At 39.2% G+C, this 15,668-nt stretch overlaps 1 protein-coding gene across 1 annotated transcript in view; it reads right to left on the bottom strand.

The window, feature by feature from the left end:
• The window catches only part of LOC113099029 (GTPase IMAP family member 7-like), a 48,520-nt gene extending 36,902 nt beyond the window's left edge, over positions 1–11,618 (bottom strand). The window contains exon 1 of the mRNA XM_026264080.1: positions 11,277–11,618. The gene's annotated coding sequence lies outside the window, so the exon portion shown is untranslated. The remainder of the gene's footprint in view (positions 1–11,276) is intronic.
• Positions 11,619–15,668: the final 4,050 nt, after the last annotated feature.

Here is a 15,668-nt window from a genome sequence, read left to right as displayed (position 1 = left end):
AGCCATTGCAATGAAACGAAATATTATATAGACTTGCCTTTTTATTTTCATTTTTACATATAGATAAATTGAATACAGACCAAAGAAAACCTGTTAGATTTACCCCGCAGCTGAATTATATTTTATGTTTAACCACTAAAGAGACACCAGCGGCACTTATCAGAAGGTCTATCCCAGGAGAGGCTGCTCTCTGCGGATACATGAGGACTGAGCTCCCGCTGATCGAGTGGAGCTTACCGTCTCTGAGATCGGCGAAACACATTTTTAAATAGGCGCTGTCTTTATAAATAAACCACAGATTTGAGTTTTAAACAACTACATTCTCGCCTGAAATACTTTTAAAATTACATTTCATGACACAATAACAGTAATATTTTGAAAATGATCCGAATAAATGGTGGTTGAACTCAACCAATGCTGCGTGAACTCAACCAATCAGAATGTTTAGCGCCAAAGTCCCGCCCCCGAAAGTTCCGGAACTTTGAAACAGCACCACCTCGCCAGCAGGGACTTTCTGAGGGGCATTTTTTTACCCGGAACTTTATTTAGTTCCTGGTTCCTGCGATGGAAACACACCAAGTACCAGGCCAAAGTCCCTAGTTCCTGGGTAAAGCTCCTGCGGTGGAAACGCGGCTAAAGTTGCCCAAACATCTTTTATCTAAATTTTGATAAATGTCCAAATTTTAATATGTGGGCCCACATGGAAGATTACGCCCACTACAATAATAAACATGGGGGTACTTGGATTGTTGTTGTGGCAGGAAGAAGAAAAAAACAATGCCACCCTCTCAAAGTCACCCGGATCCAGTACGTATCCAGACCAGATGGTGGATCAGCACCTAGAAAGGACCTCTACATCCCTGAAAGACAGCGGAGACCAGGACAACTAGAGCCCCAGATACAGATCCCCTGTAAAGACCTTGTCTCAGAGGAGCACCAGGACAAGACCACAGGAAACAGATGATTCTTCTGCACAATCTGACTTTGCTGCAGCCTGGAATTGAACTACTGGTTTCGTCTGGTCAGAGGAGAACTGACCCCCAACTGAGCCTGGTTTCTCCCAAGGTTTTTTTCTCCATTCTGTCACCGATGGAGTTTCGGTTCCTTGCCGCTGTTACCTCTGGCTTGCTTAGTTGGGGTCACTTCATCTACAGTGATATCGTTGACTTGATTGCAAATAAATGCACAGACACTGTTTAACTAAACAGAGATGACATAACTGAATTCAATGATGAACTGCCTTTAACTATCATTCTGCATTATTGAGACACTGTTTTCCTAATGAATGTTGTTCAGTGCTTTGGCGCAATGTATTTTGTTTAAAGCACTATATAAATAAAGGTGATTGATTGATTGATTGATTGAACTGCATGGAAAAGCAGATCAAACACGCCTAATATAATTTTATTTTCGGGCACATCAAGATGAAACTGATAATTGTCAAATGTATAAAATGTTGGTATGTAACTGTAAACTTGAGCAAAAATTAGCTGAATGCTTTCCAGATGCCTAAGAAATTATATGTTGATTGGTTGAAAGTGAAAACATAATTTTCATAAAAAAAATGCAAATCAAAAATGAAATGAAAACCCCCTGTAAGGAACCAGGACAGCTTTCAGCCCACATATTCTCCAAGAAGGAGAGTGGGTCAGATGAGGGAATGCGGTCACTAACAAAAATAGTTTAGGTCTCATTCACAGGTGACAAGGTCTTAAAGGGACAATACGCCTATTAAACATGCAGCCTACTGTCATTACTGTCAAAGGATAGATCACCCTAAAATTTCATTTCCCTCATTATTTACTCAGTGTCACGTTGTCCCAAACCTGTATTCATTTCTTTCTTGTGCTGAACACTAAAGAAGAATGTGGGTAACTAAACAGTTGATGGTCCACATTGAATTTGATAGTAGCAGAAAATACTCTGGAAGTCACTGTGGACCAGCAACAGTTTGGTTTTCACCGTTCCTTAGAATAGCATTTATGTTCAGAGGAAGAAAGAAACTCATTCAGGTTTAAACCACTTTTGAATGGGGGCTTCCAGTAGAGATGTTCCGATACCCTTTTTCTCTTCCCGATACCTGGGCTCAGGGTATCGGCCGATACCGAGTACTGATCCGATACCTGGGTGTGTATCTGTATATACAGCTGTATATACTACTAGCCCTGTGTAAATTGCTAGAATTATTTTATGGTGTGCTTCAGACTGATCCCTTAATAAAACATGAACAAATACATGGTGAACTAATGTATTTATTACAGTATTTTTATTATCTGACATGAATTTGACAGTAATATTATTTATTTTCTTAAGCCAAAAAGAACTTCAAATGCAGCCAAAAATCCAACACCACAAACTAAAAAAGGTATTTTAGTTTTATAATATAACTGTATAAAAAAACTGCAACAAATAAGTCTAGGAATATAAAAAATGATATATTAATCAGATAATCTCTTTACAACAAAACAAGTAAAACACAAGCAACCGTCTAGGCATAATTATTATTATTAATAAATACGTATTATTATTACTACATAGAGACATAGCTAAATCTACTGTAGGCTACAACAGTAGCTTAATACATTGTCAATTTATATATTAATATATTGACAGTATTCTCAAATGAAACGGTAAATTCTCTTGAAGTGACGGTTTATGCGTTCGTGTCCTCATGACACACAGCAGAGACTACAAAACAGCGAGCTCCCGCGCATCTGCGCCCGTCTCCCACCGAGATGTAGAATTTGCAGGAATAATATTTAAATGATATTTTGCAGTTTAATATTCACAGACACTAGTATATATATATATTCGGCTACTGTCTGGAGCCCTGCGCTTTGAAAAACACGGAAGTGAACGCAGCTGAGGGTACCGAATATACTCGGGAGTCGGTAACTACCGGTACTACAGAGACATACTGCTAACCACTGATCTATAATATAGTAGCGGCTTCACTGTCTTTTGGCAGTTTAGAATGTGATGAGTGATCCAGTCATATATAGATAAGGGCTGCTAACGCGTTTTCATTTCTTCTTCGCTGCTCTAAACGGGGGTTGCTTGTGGCACACAGCACAACTTCCTGTGTTTTCAATGCATTCTGAGCAGTGAAGAAGAACCGTGCAGCGGTTAGGCAAAGCTAGCGGCCATAACTAGGTCTTGTTTAAGAAAATGGTATCGGATCGGTATATGAGTTCATGTACTCGCCGATGCAGGTGGCAGAATTTGTTGTGGTATCGGAGATATTTCCGATACTAGTATCGGAATCAGAACAACTCTAGCTTCCAGTATGGTGTCAGGATGAGTGGAAGGTTAAGAGTGAGAGCTTCCAGAAAAACATGTTATTCTCCCTGAATTTAGTTAATTATACTCTTTTAAATTAACTAGCAAACATGGAAGGGGAGAAGTAACCTAAAGGCTAGAAGCAAAGCATCCCCAAAACAAAAGAAAAATGATAAACAAACAGCAGATAATGAAGACAACACTTTTCAACACTTTTTTTTTTCATACTTTTCAAAGTAGTATCGGCGCCATATACACTGTATAATTCATACATTTGTATAATATCTGATCAGACATAAATACGGAGTTAAACAGTTTTCATGAGATTCTTTTCAGAGACTGGAAAACTGATTGGCCAAACGTCAGAACAGAAATCAACCTGAAACTGAACGAAATCACCACTGATTTGAAAGACACGATAGGTAGAATGGAGGATTTTGAAGAATTCAACAACAAAACTAAAAAATGCTGTGTCAAAAAATGACTGATCTCGAAGAAACAATATACAAATGTATGGAATTCCGGAGGACACTGAAGGGAACAACAAACAGAAGTTTGTTGAAAGTTTCATCAGGACGGAATTAGCCCTCCCTGAACTTGGGATACAGTGCTGTCACACAGCGCTCTGCCCCAAACCACCGCTTCATTTATTTTTGCCCTCTTTGGCCTAAATATCTGTCATTCCTTTTTTGTAACCTTAAAATACTTTCATAATAGGGAAATTAGTTTGGAGGTGATGCTCAGACAACTTGCACAATAAAAGTGCTGTGATAAAATCTTGAATCATGAGATTGCTTAAAAAAAACATAAGTTTTTTTTTTTCATATCGCCACCCCTAAGTGGAAAAAAATAAAAAGATACAATTGTGGCGGACAATAAAGTAAAGAACAAAGCCAACATGAAAGCTCAGACACAGAGAGTAAAAGGAAACAAAGACAGCAGCAGCCTAAGAAGAAGACTGGTCTAAAGGTCCCAGGGGAACGAGTATATCTGAGAGTATTCAGGAAAAAGTGGAGTGAACCAGGAGAGAGACCTACAGAGTACTGACACCTATTGAAACTAGGCCTGTCAAAATTGCTCAAAAATGACGTTCGAATATTCCCTCTAAAAATACACTAATATTCAAACTATTCGAACATCTGGTGGCGCATGTTGTGAATGACGCGCATTACGTCAATAACAGGGCAAAATAATACAAAGAGACATAACTACTTGTATGGGTAGTCTATTTAAGTTAAAACGTATTTGACAACGTATTACCTACACAAAAACAATGAAATCAACTAATGGCCAAGACTGCAGACCTCACGCTCTCTCACCCTCACGTTCTCTGCGCATAATGGTTTAAATGAACAAACACATTTTTCAGTGCTGATTAAGAGTTTTGTGAAAGCAATTTAAGGTCGCAAATTCTGTCCCAAATATAGCAGGCTTTATTCAGTGATTGAAACAAATATTATTAATATTAATTGAAGTTTTACAGCATATAGAACTGACATTAAATGCTCCGAGCGAGCTGTGCTGTGGTAAACTTTTCCTTGACATGAAACGATAAATAATCAAACCTCGGATCCATTGCTTGACAGAACTCCCCGAAGCCTGCCCCATCCATGATACTGATCGGTCTCATGTCCTTACAAATGAACGAAACAAATTTATCCGTTATGGCCTCTTGTCGTGTTGCAGACAAAGAGCTTGCGGCGGGCGATGCAAAGTAACGTTAAGTGTCAAGACGTGACTGTTCAGCTGGAGTTCCACACATTATGCCATGCTCATTTGGGTGCACATTTTTGAGATGTGACCTCATGTTGCTAGTGGTCGAATGGTATGCTAACTGTATCTTAAATAGCTTGCATAAAATGTTATCTCTATTTTTACCTCATTTTCTCTGCTGTGGTCGAGTTGGGCTCTGCATTTGCTGCCATCTTCCATGAAGACGCGTCAACTTTCAGCAGTGATGCTGTGCCAGACAGTGTGACTCCTGTGACCTGTCCCTGAACCATCAGCCGCGCTAGCAAAGCAGACAACCACGCCTCTACTACCGCGGGCATTTTTTCCCACATTTTTTTTTATTCGAATATTAATTTTCACCTTCAAAATTCGTTTTTTAAAAACTATTCGAATACATATTCGAATTTAGAATATTCGTTGACAGCCCTAATTGAAACAGAAGTTCAAGTTAAAGAAAACACCCCTGCTGTTATTATAATCAGTGCCCGAAAGTACCCTCAGTAAAGAAGTAGTACAGAGAGCAACACTTGAAACAATACAGAAGAAGAGGAGAATGAGAGAGAGAGAGCACAGTACTAAACACTGGGCAGGGAGCTAGACCAAAGTAAAGAGACCCACCAAAATTAGACAAATGAACAAAACAACATGGACATTGACCATCATATGCTTAGAGCACTAAATAATGAAGGTCCAAACCTGATTTCCCTTCAGTTAACTCTTCAGACCTTTAACAAAACTGACTCAGCAGAACCAAAGATGACTGATATCATGGAAACATTGACTTTGATACCCAAGATGATCAAGAAATGAGTCAAGATGATGAATTATGGGAAAGAGCACAAAATAATGAGTGCTATAGATGGGCCACCGATGTCAATTTCAAACTAATAAAAGAAAATAATATAAATAAATAAAAACTCAAGCTCACTGGAGATACATAAACGGTCAGAGATGAAATAAGAACAAGAAATTAATCCCAAGCAACAGGACAAAAACTACAATAAATAAGACATATATTGTGTAAATTGTATTGTTTTTGTATTGTTTATTATTTGTATAGCACTTTTAAAAGCAACTCATGTTGGCCAAAGCGCTTTCCAATAAAACAACATTTAACCAAAACTAAAACAACATGAACATAAAATAGCATGACTTAAACAGAGAAGACCATCAGATATACAGCAGCTATCTCACATCAAATGCCCTGGCAGTACGTGCCCTCTTAAGAGGGTTTTAAAATGACCTAATGATGTACAACATCTCATTTCCACTGGCAGGTCATTCCAATCGAAAAGGCACAATCTCCTTTTGACTTTAAGCAGGACATTTATCAAACATTTCTGAGATAACCTCAATGGCTGTGTCGAAGAATAAAAATGAATGATGTCCAAAATATATTCAGGTGCTAGACCATGCAAGGCTTTAATAACATTAAGAAAAACCTTGAATTGAGCTTTAAAATTAACTGGCAGCCAATGCAACGAAGCTAGCACTGGGGAAACATTGACCTGTTTCTTGGTCCCAGTCAACAATCTGATTGCTGCGTTTTGTAATACTTGAAGACTATTCAACAGAACTGTGGGGATACCCAAATACAACGATTTACAGGAATCCAATCTTGAGATGATAAAAGCATTTATAACACCCTTCAAATCATCAAATGACAGAATAGGGCAAAACATTAGGCATTCGGTTTGAGCCTCATTTAACTGTAAAAAGTTCTGTGCCAACCATAACTTAATCTCATAGTAGCAAGTCATCAAATCACCTAGCTCATCACGATCACCTGCATTCAGTGGAAGATAGAGTTGTGCATCATCTGCATAAAAATGGTATGGTATACAACATTGTATTTCTGACAAATAGAACCAAGCGGAAGCATATATAAAGAAAATAAAATGGGCCCCAAAACTGATCCTTGGGGAACCCCACAAAAATCTGCTGCAGAATCAGAAAAGTAATTGCCCCACTGAACCGTAGAACTTCTATCCTTTAAATAAGAACAACACCATCTGAGAGCATCTCCCCAAATGCCCACCCATACAGCTCTGTTGTTTGTGTTTCAACGGCCTAGAATCAGTTGTTTTAAACTGCAGAGCTTAAAAACACATGCAAACATTAAGTGTTTGTGACCACGCGCACAGCAACATGACGTGAGTGCGCACATGATGATATTCACGTGTCTGCCTGCATCCCTGTGTATTAAGACCAGTGTTGTAGTCGAGACCAGCTCATTCGAGTCCGAGTCCAGATCGAGTCCAGAGAGGGTCGAGTCTGAGTCAAGACCGAGTCCAGAAAGGGTCGAGTCCGAGTCAAGACCGAGTCCAGAGAGGGTCGAGTCTGAGTCAAGACCGAGTTCAGAAAGGGTCGAGTCCGAGTCAAGACCGAGTCCAGAGAGGGTCGAGTCTGAGTCAAGACCGAGTTCAGAAAGGGTCGAGTCCGAGTCCAGATCGAGTCCAGAGAGGGTCGAGTCTGAGTCAAGACCGAGTTCAGAAAGGGTCGAGTCCGAGTCAAGACCGAGTTCAGAAAGGGTCGAGTCCGAGTCAAGACCGAGTTCAGAAAGGGTCGAGTCTGAGTCAAGACCGAGTTCAGAAAGGGTCGAGTCCGAGTCCAGATCGAGTCCAGAGAGGGTCGAGTCTGAGTCAAGACCGAGTTCAGAAAGGGTCGAGTCCGAGTCAAGACCGAGTTCAGAAAGGGTCGAGTCCGAGTCCAGATCGAGTCCCGAGAGGGTCGAGTCTGAGTCAAGACAGAGTTCAGAAAGGGTCGAGTCCGAGTCCAGATCGAGTCCAGAGAGGGTCGAGTCTGAGTCAAGACCGAGTCCAGAGAGGGTCGAGTCCGAGTCAAGACCGAGTTCAGAAAGGGTCGAGTCCGAGTCAAGACCGAGACCAGAGAGATTGGGTCTCAGACAAGACCTATAGAAATCTTCAAGAGTATGTAAAATGTTAGGTGGAAACAATAAAGGGTAAAAGGGCCACATAGTATGTGGTGTAAAGTTAATTTTATTAGTATTATGAATTGTTACTTGTCAATATTAAGTGCTCATTTTCACATAACATCGTTGTACCACTATACACATCCATATAACCTTTCTAGTACACATAATATTACTGTATGACTCTATATTGTAATTCTACATAACACTTCTAGTACAAGTAACATTACTGTACCACTATACCTGTAAATGTTCAACTGTAACAGCTTTTACATAACTTTTAACCTTGAAGCTTAACTAATGACTGCTAATATCCTTACAATGTCTTGGATTATGTTCACTTTAGATGTTGTGAAGATTACAGATGGGCAACTGTAGTATTACAACTACTTTTCAAAAAAATAAGTGAGGAGACCATCCTGCTACCCAACCAAGCACGATGTGGTCTCATGATCAATCCACCCTGACTAAAAACACTCTACTGGTGCAGAGGAAGCAGGGACCGACAACAGTTACCATTTCAACACTTTCTGTGACAGCAACGGATAATCTAATGCTAATTTCCCTGCATGGTGCGTTTTAATGTAGGCTAAAATACACACTAGTCAAAGTTTTTTTTAGTTACGGAGGGCATACACACAAGAGCCGACTGACTGTCCAGGAAAATTTCATGAAAAAGTGTGTATGTGCCAGGGGAAGAAAGCTGGATCAAATGCCATATAAGTTCAATGCATTCTGTCAGACATTTTTTTTGGGGGGGGGGTGTTTAGTGTTGAGACAGTCAGTCTGTGTCTGTATTCATTATATAATTTAATTAAACAAATTTTTTTTTTTTTTTTTTTTTTTTTTTCTGTTACCATTTTGTCCTACTTTGTAAAAATAACACAGTTGAGAGAAATAATGTAGCAATGTGGCTTCCTGGAAAGCGGGATCACTACAGGCGGATGGCAGGAGGGTAACTTAAGGCCGGTGACACACTGGCTGCGTGGCGTCTCTGCTGCGTGCCAGAAGCGTGGTGGCTGCTTCGCGTTTTCTGTGTCTTTACACACCAGAAGCGTGTCTGCATGCGGCGCTTGGTTCGCTGCTGCTGCTGTAGGTGACATAGAGAGAGGCCGCCGAAAAACCAGGCTCTTTATTTTTTTTATTACAATATCAAATTTATTTTTTTATTTTTTTACACACCTACTGATAGGACAAAATAGAGTATGTTTGACAGGTGCAATATTTGAAAATCGATCATTATTAATTTATTTTCTAAATTACATTTATATCTGAATTTATGCCAACCTATAGATTTTCAAATATCAAAATGTCATGAATTAATATGTATTTGTGTACAAAATGACATATCTTCCTAGTATATTTTGCCTGGAAACGCTTCTAACATGCGCGCGTGTCACTTTAAAAATAGGCGTCGGTTCTATTTCTAGCATGCACGGGTTTTCCGCGCGTCTCACGCAGGCAGTCTGCAAGATCTAACCTGTTAACATGGGAACCGAATTAAAAACAGACACGCCACGCAGCTGAGACGCTTGCGCCACACATCCAGTTTAAATAAACATTAACATACAGTAATAATCATGAAATATTTGGATTGGGACTCGAGTGGACTCGGGCATAAGTCCGATTCCTAATATGTTCGAGTCCGAGTCAATACCGAGTCAAAATGCACACGAGTCCATGACAAGACCGAGACCATTAAAATACGGTCTCGAGACCGAGTCCAAGACCGAGTCCGAGTCTCGAGTACACAACACTGATTAAGACCACCGTCATTCAAATAATGCTTCAGTGTATTTTGTGGCACCATGAAATAAACGAGAGCACAATATGAATCGATAGACTTTTAATTTCATCCATCCGATTTATATGGTCATATCGGCCATAATAACAAAAGTGAACTAATGATCATATGTGTAAGAAGTTAGGGAATCAGAATCTGCAACAGATCCAGTTGAGAAATGTGTGTGTGGTTCTGAGCCTGGCTGTTTAATCGAGTCTGTGTGACTTCATTCAGTCCCTGTGGTACTAGAGCTTCTGAAGCCTCAGAGCGCAGAGATGCAGAGGATTTTCAGTCATCTTCTTTCACTATCATACACGGAAATATGCCTGTTTGTAGGAAGAAACTATTCTACTATTATTATTAAAGAGACTGTGTGTGAGTAACTGTGTCAAAGGCTGCAGTAAAGAACAGTTTTTAACTATTAAAAGCTTGAAGACCCTGAATATAGGGAAATAATCTGTCCAAGACCAGAAATACATACATGACAGCTATCATTCTACACATGGTAGAAAACACCTGTCCTCAGGTAGATGTAAGTGGGGTGTGTGTAATGATGATTTCTGATCGTGGATGATGAAGTGTGTCCAGGATCTGCTTCTGAAGGAATATGGTAGTGCTACAGCACACATTCACTCATCTGTAGTTCTGGAGCCTCTGTCATACACTGAACAACACATCATTCACAGCAGTGTTCACTCAGCGCTAGAGTTACTCTCCCATTATTTACATGTTTCATTCACGTGATTACTTTAGTATAAAGATAGGTTAAAATATGATCCTGATTATTCCAGTGAGGTGACACGCGGAGCCGACCCTGCACTCACACAGACAGCATCAGGATCTGCTTTCTGTCGTCTGCTCTGTTGAGGGTCATGTGTTTACTTATGAAAGTTGAAGTAAATCTGAGTCACGTGACGTCATTTTCCACATACTGTACACTACTGAGTCACTGTGCATGTGACGTAGACGCGTGGGCGTGGCTACACGGGGAGTTTTAGGTGGGTGTTGACGAGTCTTAACTGTAATAAAGAATATATCTTTAGTCTTTGAGACTTCTGCGATTGTTATCTATGTACGAACAGCTCGTCATATGAGTCCTTTAATCTAAACCAGTTAGAGAGAGTCTAATGACACACAGTATGTTGTGAAGGACCTGGTGTCTGGATGCTCGGGATGAGCTGTAGTGTTTATTAAAACAGTGATATTTCAGCCAGACATCTTAACTGTTCCCAGTACACTGAGATCAGCTGTGTGTGTCCTCTCTCTTCCTCACACACACACACACACACACACACACACACACAATCCACTAACCCAAACTGGACACACACCCGTCTCCTGTCGAGTAAAAACGAACTGGATCCGAGCAAATGTGAACACTGTGTTCTAACAACAACTTTAGATCAATTACAATTATGTAAGTTATATAATCGGACTTGACAAAGTGAAAGTATCTTCCATGCTAGCGTATATTCAACATCGTGACTTTACCCTTATTAACACAAGTCAGAATAAGCCCTAGTGAAAAAAAAAACATGAGTTTAAACTTACCTTAGTGAAACTATCGTCTGAGGTGATGTCTGAATGTTTCTTCTCTGAACTTCAAGTTCACGCTTCAAGTGAAATAGTGCTAGGCGTAGCTCAAGTGGACATGAAGAAAATAAAGAAGGAGAAAGCGCTGGTCATCGTCCTCTTCTTCTTCTGATCATGATCTCACAGCTGCACTACCGCCCCCTCCCCACTGGAGAGACAGAACACACGAACTAAACTCTCTCTATTAGCCCTGGAGTGAGAGTTACTGACACGAAATCCACCGTGATTAAGACATACGCTGTGTGACCACCCAGACCATACGAATAAAAAACTCTAGACGGACAATTCATCATTCCTTTGACAAGTGATAGCCGTTCGAGGGAGGCTTTAGGACCATGCGGAATCCTCCGACGGATGCTCGCTCCCGCTCCACAGCCAGCACGAGCTGGACTCGCGCAGGGTTGCCAACAGTTTTGATGCTAAATTTAGCAATTTTCAGACTTCTCCAGCAACATCTTCCTCCAAGAGCGAAATTTGCATTTAATATATATTGAGGCATTTATTTTTGAAACATTTAGCAACTGACTCAAACAATAAAAAGGCACAATTTACCATTTAAATGACACAAAAAGAGGAAACCAACGATGTCTAGCAGTACACACCCCACAGGAATTAAGATAGCTGCTATTTGAAATTGTTCAATTTAATAGTAATAATAATAATAATAATTGAAGACTGTTATTGTAGTCTGAACTTCTAAACAGGTTTGGTTTTTACATCACTAAAGAAAGAAATCAATAGAAAATATCTTAATATTAAGACAGGACTATCACCGTGTGATAGTTGTTTTGGAGTTTCGGTTCCTTGCCGCTGTCGCCTCTGGCTTGCTTAGTTGGGGGACACTTCATCTACAGTGATATCATTGACTTGATTGCAAATAAATGCACAGACACTATTTAACTGAACAGAGATGTCATCACTGAATTCAATGATGAACTGCCTTTAACTATCATTTTGCATTATTTAAGTGCCATATAAATATGGGTGACTTGACTTGATTTGACTTGACTCATGATACATATAAGATATTTTTAAAGTTATTGATTTATTGAAGTGGCAAATTGATAAGCAAGTTTGATAATCATGTTTTTTTTTATAAAAAGAAATATAGAACAGATTAAACATGTTGCAAATAAATACATTTTATTAATATGTTTTGTCTATATTCTTAATAAATATTAGCTGGTTAGTTAAATTATTTGATTGAAAATAAATACATTTTCAGGGGGTGACTTGATGTAATGTATAACCAACCATATTGTTGATTATAAAGGCTAAAAAGCTAAAACAAAATAATTTATATTTCATTGTAGATGGATATACCACATTTTTTCTTGTCGTGCGGGAGTAGGTCTGCAAATGAGCAGCAGTCAGGTGAGAATAGATCGAGACAGCCTCACACACACAATACCACTGTGTTCCCAAGATTCATTGCAGTCATTGAACCCTTATGTTTTTTTAATTGTCTGCCAATTTCCACTTACATTTAATAAGAAAAAGCAGTGGTATCATCAAAGGATAAACACGAATGCCCTGACATTATTGACACTCAACAAGAGATTATTAATTGTCTTCCCCAAGCAGTGGCTTACAAAGATGCTGTGTGTGACTCTTTAAAGCAGAAACGCAGTGATCCTAAGGCAGTGAGGCAGTGAGTACCTTTCTGGCCAGAGACAGAAGAAAAAAAGGATGGAGGATTTTGTTGTTGAAACAATTTATGGTGCACATAGGAGAATCAGCAAAGATGCCGAACAAGTCAATACAAAGTTACTATATCCATGTCTGGATAAAATGATAACTGAATTGGAGAACTGTTTTTCTGCTGTAAATGCTGCATTGCTTGAAGGTATTCAAGCATGTAGTCCAGTGTCTGAAAACTATCTGTCTGAGCCACATTTAGAAGAACTAGCACACCAAGGGAATGCAAGGCAAATTTATTTATATAGCACATTTCGTACACAATGGTAATTCAAAGTGCTTTACATAAAAGAAAGTAAAATAATCATGAAGTAAAATAATCACAAAAATAAAAAGCAATTAAAAAACTTTGAGCATATCTGCAATATATATCAGTCCTGGGTCATTTAGTGACTTATATACGAGTAAAAGTACTTTAAAATCAATCCTAAATGTAACTGGAAGCCAGTGTAAGGACCTGAGGACTGGTGTGATATGCTCAGATTTTCTGGTTCTAGTCAGAATCCTGGCAGCAGCGTTCTGGATGAGCTGCAGCTGTCTAATGGTCTTTTTGGGAAGGCCAGTGAGGAGCCCATTACAATAGTCCACCCTCCTGGTGATAAAGGCATGAACTAGTTTCTCCAAGTCTTGACTGGAAACAAAACATCTAATTCTTGCAATGTTTTTCTAAATAATAGTATGCTGATTTAGTTACTGCTTTGACATGACTACTGAAACTAAGGTCTGTCTCCAGAATCACACCAAGATTCCTGCCTTGATTTTTCCTGACTTTGTTTCCAAATGCAACGACTTCAGTTTTTTCCTTATTTAACTGAAGAAAGTTCTGGCACATCCAACTATTAATTTCATCAATGCATTGGCAGAGGGAGTCAATGGGGCTGTAGTCATTTGGAGTTAAGGCTAGGTCAATCTGGGTATCATCAGCATAGCTGTGATAGGCAATTTGGTTCTTTCTCATTATTTGACTTAGTGGAAGCATATACAGGCTAAACAAGAGCGGTGCAAGAATTGAGCCTTGTGGGACTCCGCATGTCATGGACATCCACTTAGACTTATGCTCTCCTAGACTCACATAATAGCCTCTCCCTTCTAAGTATGACCTGAACCATTTGATTACCATCCCAGAAAGCCCGACCCAGTTTTCCAGTCTCTCTAGTAGTATGTTATGATCGACAGTGTCAAACGCAGCACTGAGATCTAGCAATACCAGCACTGATATTTTGCCAGAGTCACAATTCAAGCAGATATTAAATCCAATTTATGCATTTAGCAGAAGCTTTTATCCAAAGCGACTTACAGTGCATTCAGGCTATCAATTTTTACCTATCTTGTGTTCCCGGAATCAAACCCCTAATCTTGTGCTTGATAACGCAATGCTCTACAAATTGAGCTACAGGAACACTATATATCATTTATTATCTTAATGGGTGCTGTCTCTGTGCTGCAATGTGGTCAGAAACCAGATTGAAAATTGTCCAGGTATCCATTTGAGTTTAAGTATTTGTTCATCTGATTAAAAACTACCTTTTCTATAATTTTGCCTATAAAAGGAAGATTAGATATTGGTCTATAATTGCTCAAAATGGTGTTATCAAGATTGGTCTTTTTCAGGAGGGGCTTAACAACTGCAGTTTTTAAGGAGTTTGGAAATGTACCAGAAAGAAGTGAGGCATTCACCACGTCTAAAAGATCTGCTTCTAGGCAGTTAAAAAGAAAAAAAGATGTGGGAAGTGTGTTAAGAAAGTAGGTTGACGATTTTAGGTGCTGCACTATATTTTCCAAAGTTTGTGAATAAGACACATACCTTTGGTGTGAGAGACCCGGGTTTGAATCCACAGTGAGACACCAATGTGTCCCTGAGCAAGACACTTAACCCCTAGTTGCTCCAGAGGCGTGCAACCTCTGACATTAATAGCAATTTTAAGTCGCTTTGGATAAAAACGTCAGCTAAATGAATAAATGTAAATGTAATGTTGATCTTCTCAGAAAAGAAAGAAGCAAACTCATTGCATTTGCTGTCTGAGAGCATTTCACTGGGAATCTGACTTGGTGGGTTTGTCAGTCTCTCAACAGTGGCAAAAAGAGTATGAGTGTTGTTTAAGTTACTGTTTATAAGGTTTGAGAAGAAATCCCACCTAGACATTTTTCATGTTGTGGGAGTGTTTTCAGAGCAAGTTTTATTTTAACGACTATAGAAAATGTGTTGCAACGCATAAGATCCTGCAGATGTACATGATATGAATTTTTGACTATTCTTTTTAAATTACATTGTTCATTAGACACACAGAGACCTAAAGCATTAGTGTATGAATCTCAACAATGGTGACATGTTTCATGCCGCAATGCATTCTGGGTGCCATGGATGAATTTTGTATGATATACCAAGAATATATTGCAGCATGAAGCATGTCACCATTGTTGAGATTCATACACCAAATCTTGAGCGTTGTGTGACAAAGAGAGTAACTTTTCCAAATCCTTGAAATTATCTGCTTTAAATTCATCTGAGTCTGAGGCTGTTGACTCATTGAGTCACTTTAATAAACTTTAATAAATAATATGCAGCTAACACCATACATTAGACTGGGTTAAACCAGGTAATCAGACCACATATGTGATGATTTATTAATGATCAGCAACCAGCATCATCTA

The sequence above is a fragment of the Carassius auratus genome, unplaced genomic scaffold (genome assembly GCF_003368295.1).
Source record: "Carassius auratus strain Wakin unplaced genomic scaffold, ASM336829v1 scaf_tig00216838, whole genome shotgun sequence".
Classification (NCBI taxonomy): Eukaryota; Metazoa; Chordata; class Actinopteri; order Cypriniformes; family Cyprinidae; genus Carassius; species Carassius auratus.
Note: the sequence above shows the minus strand (reverse complement) of the source record. Positions and strands in the feature narration are given on the sequence as shown.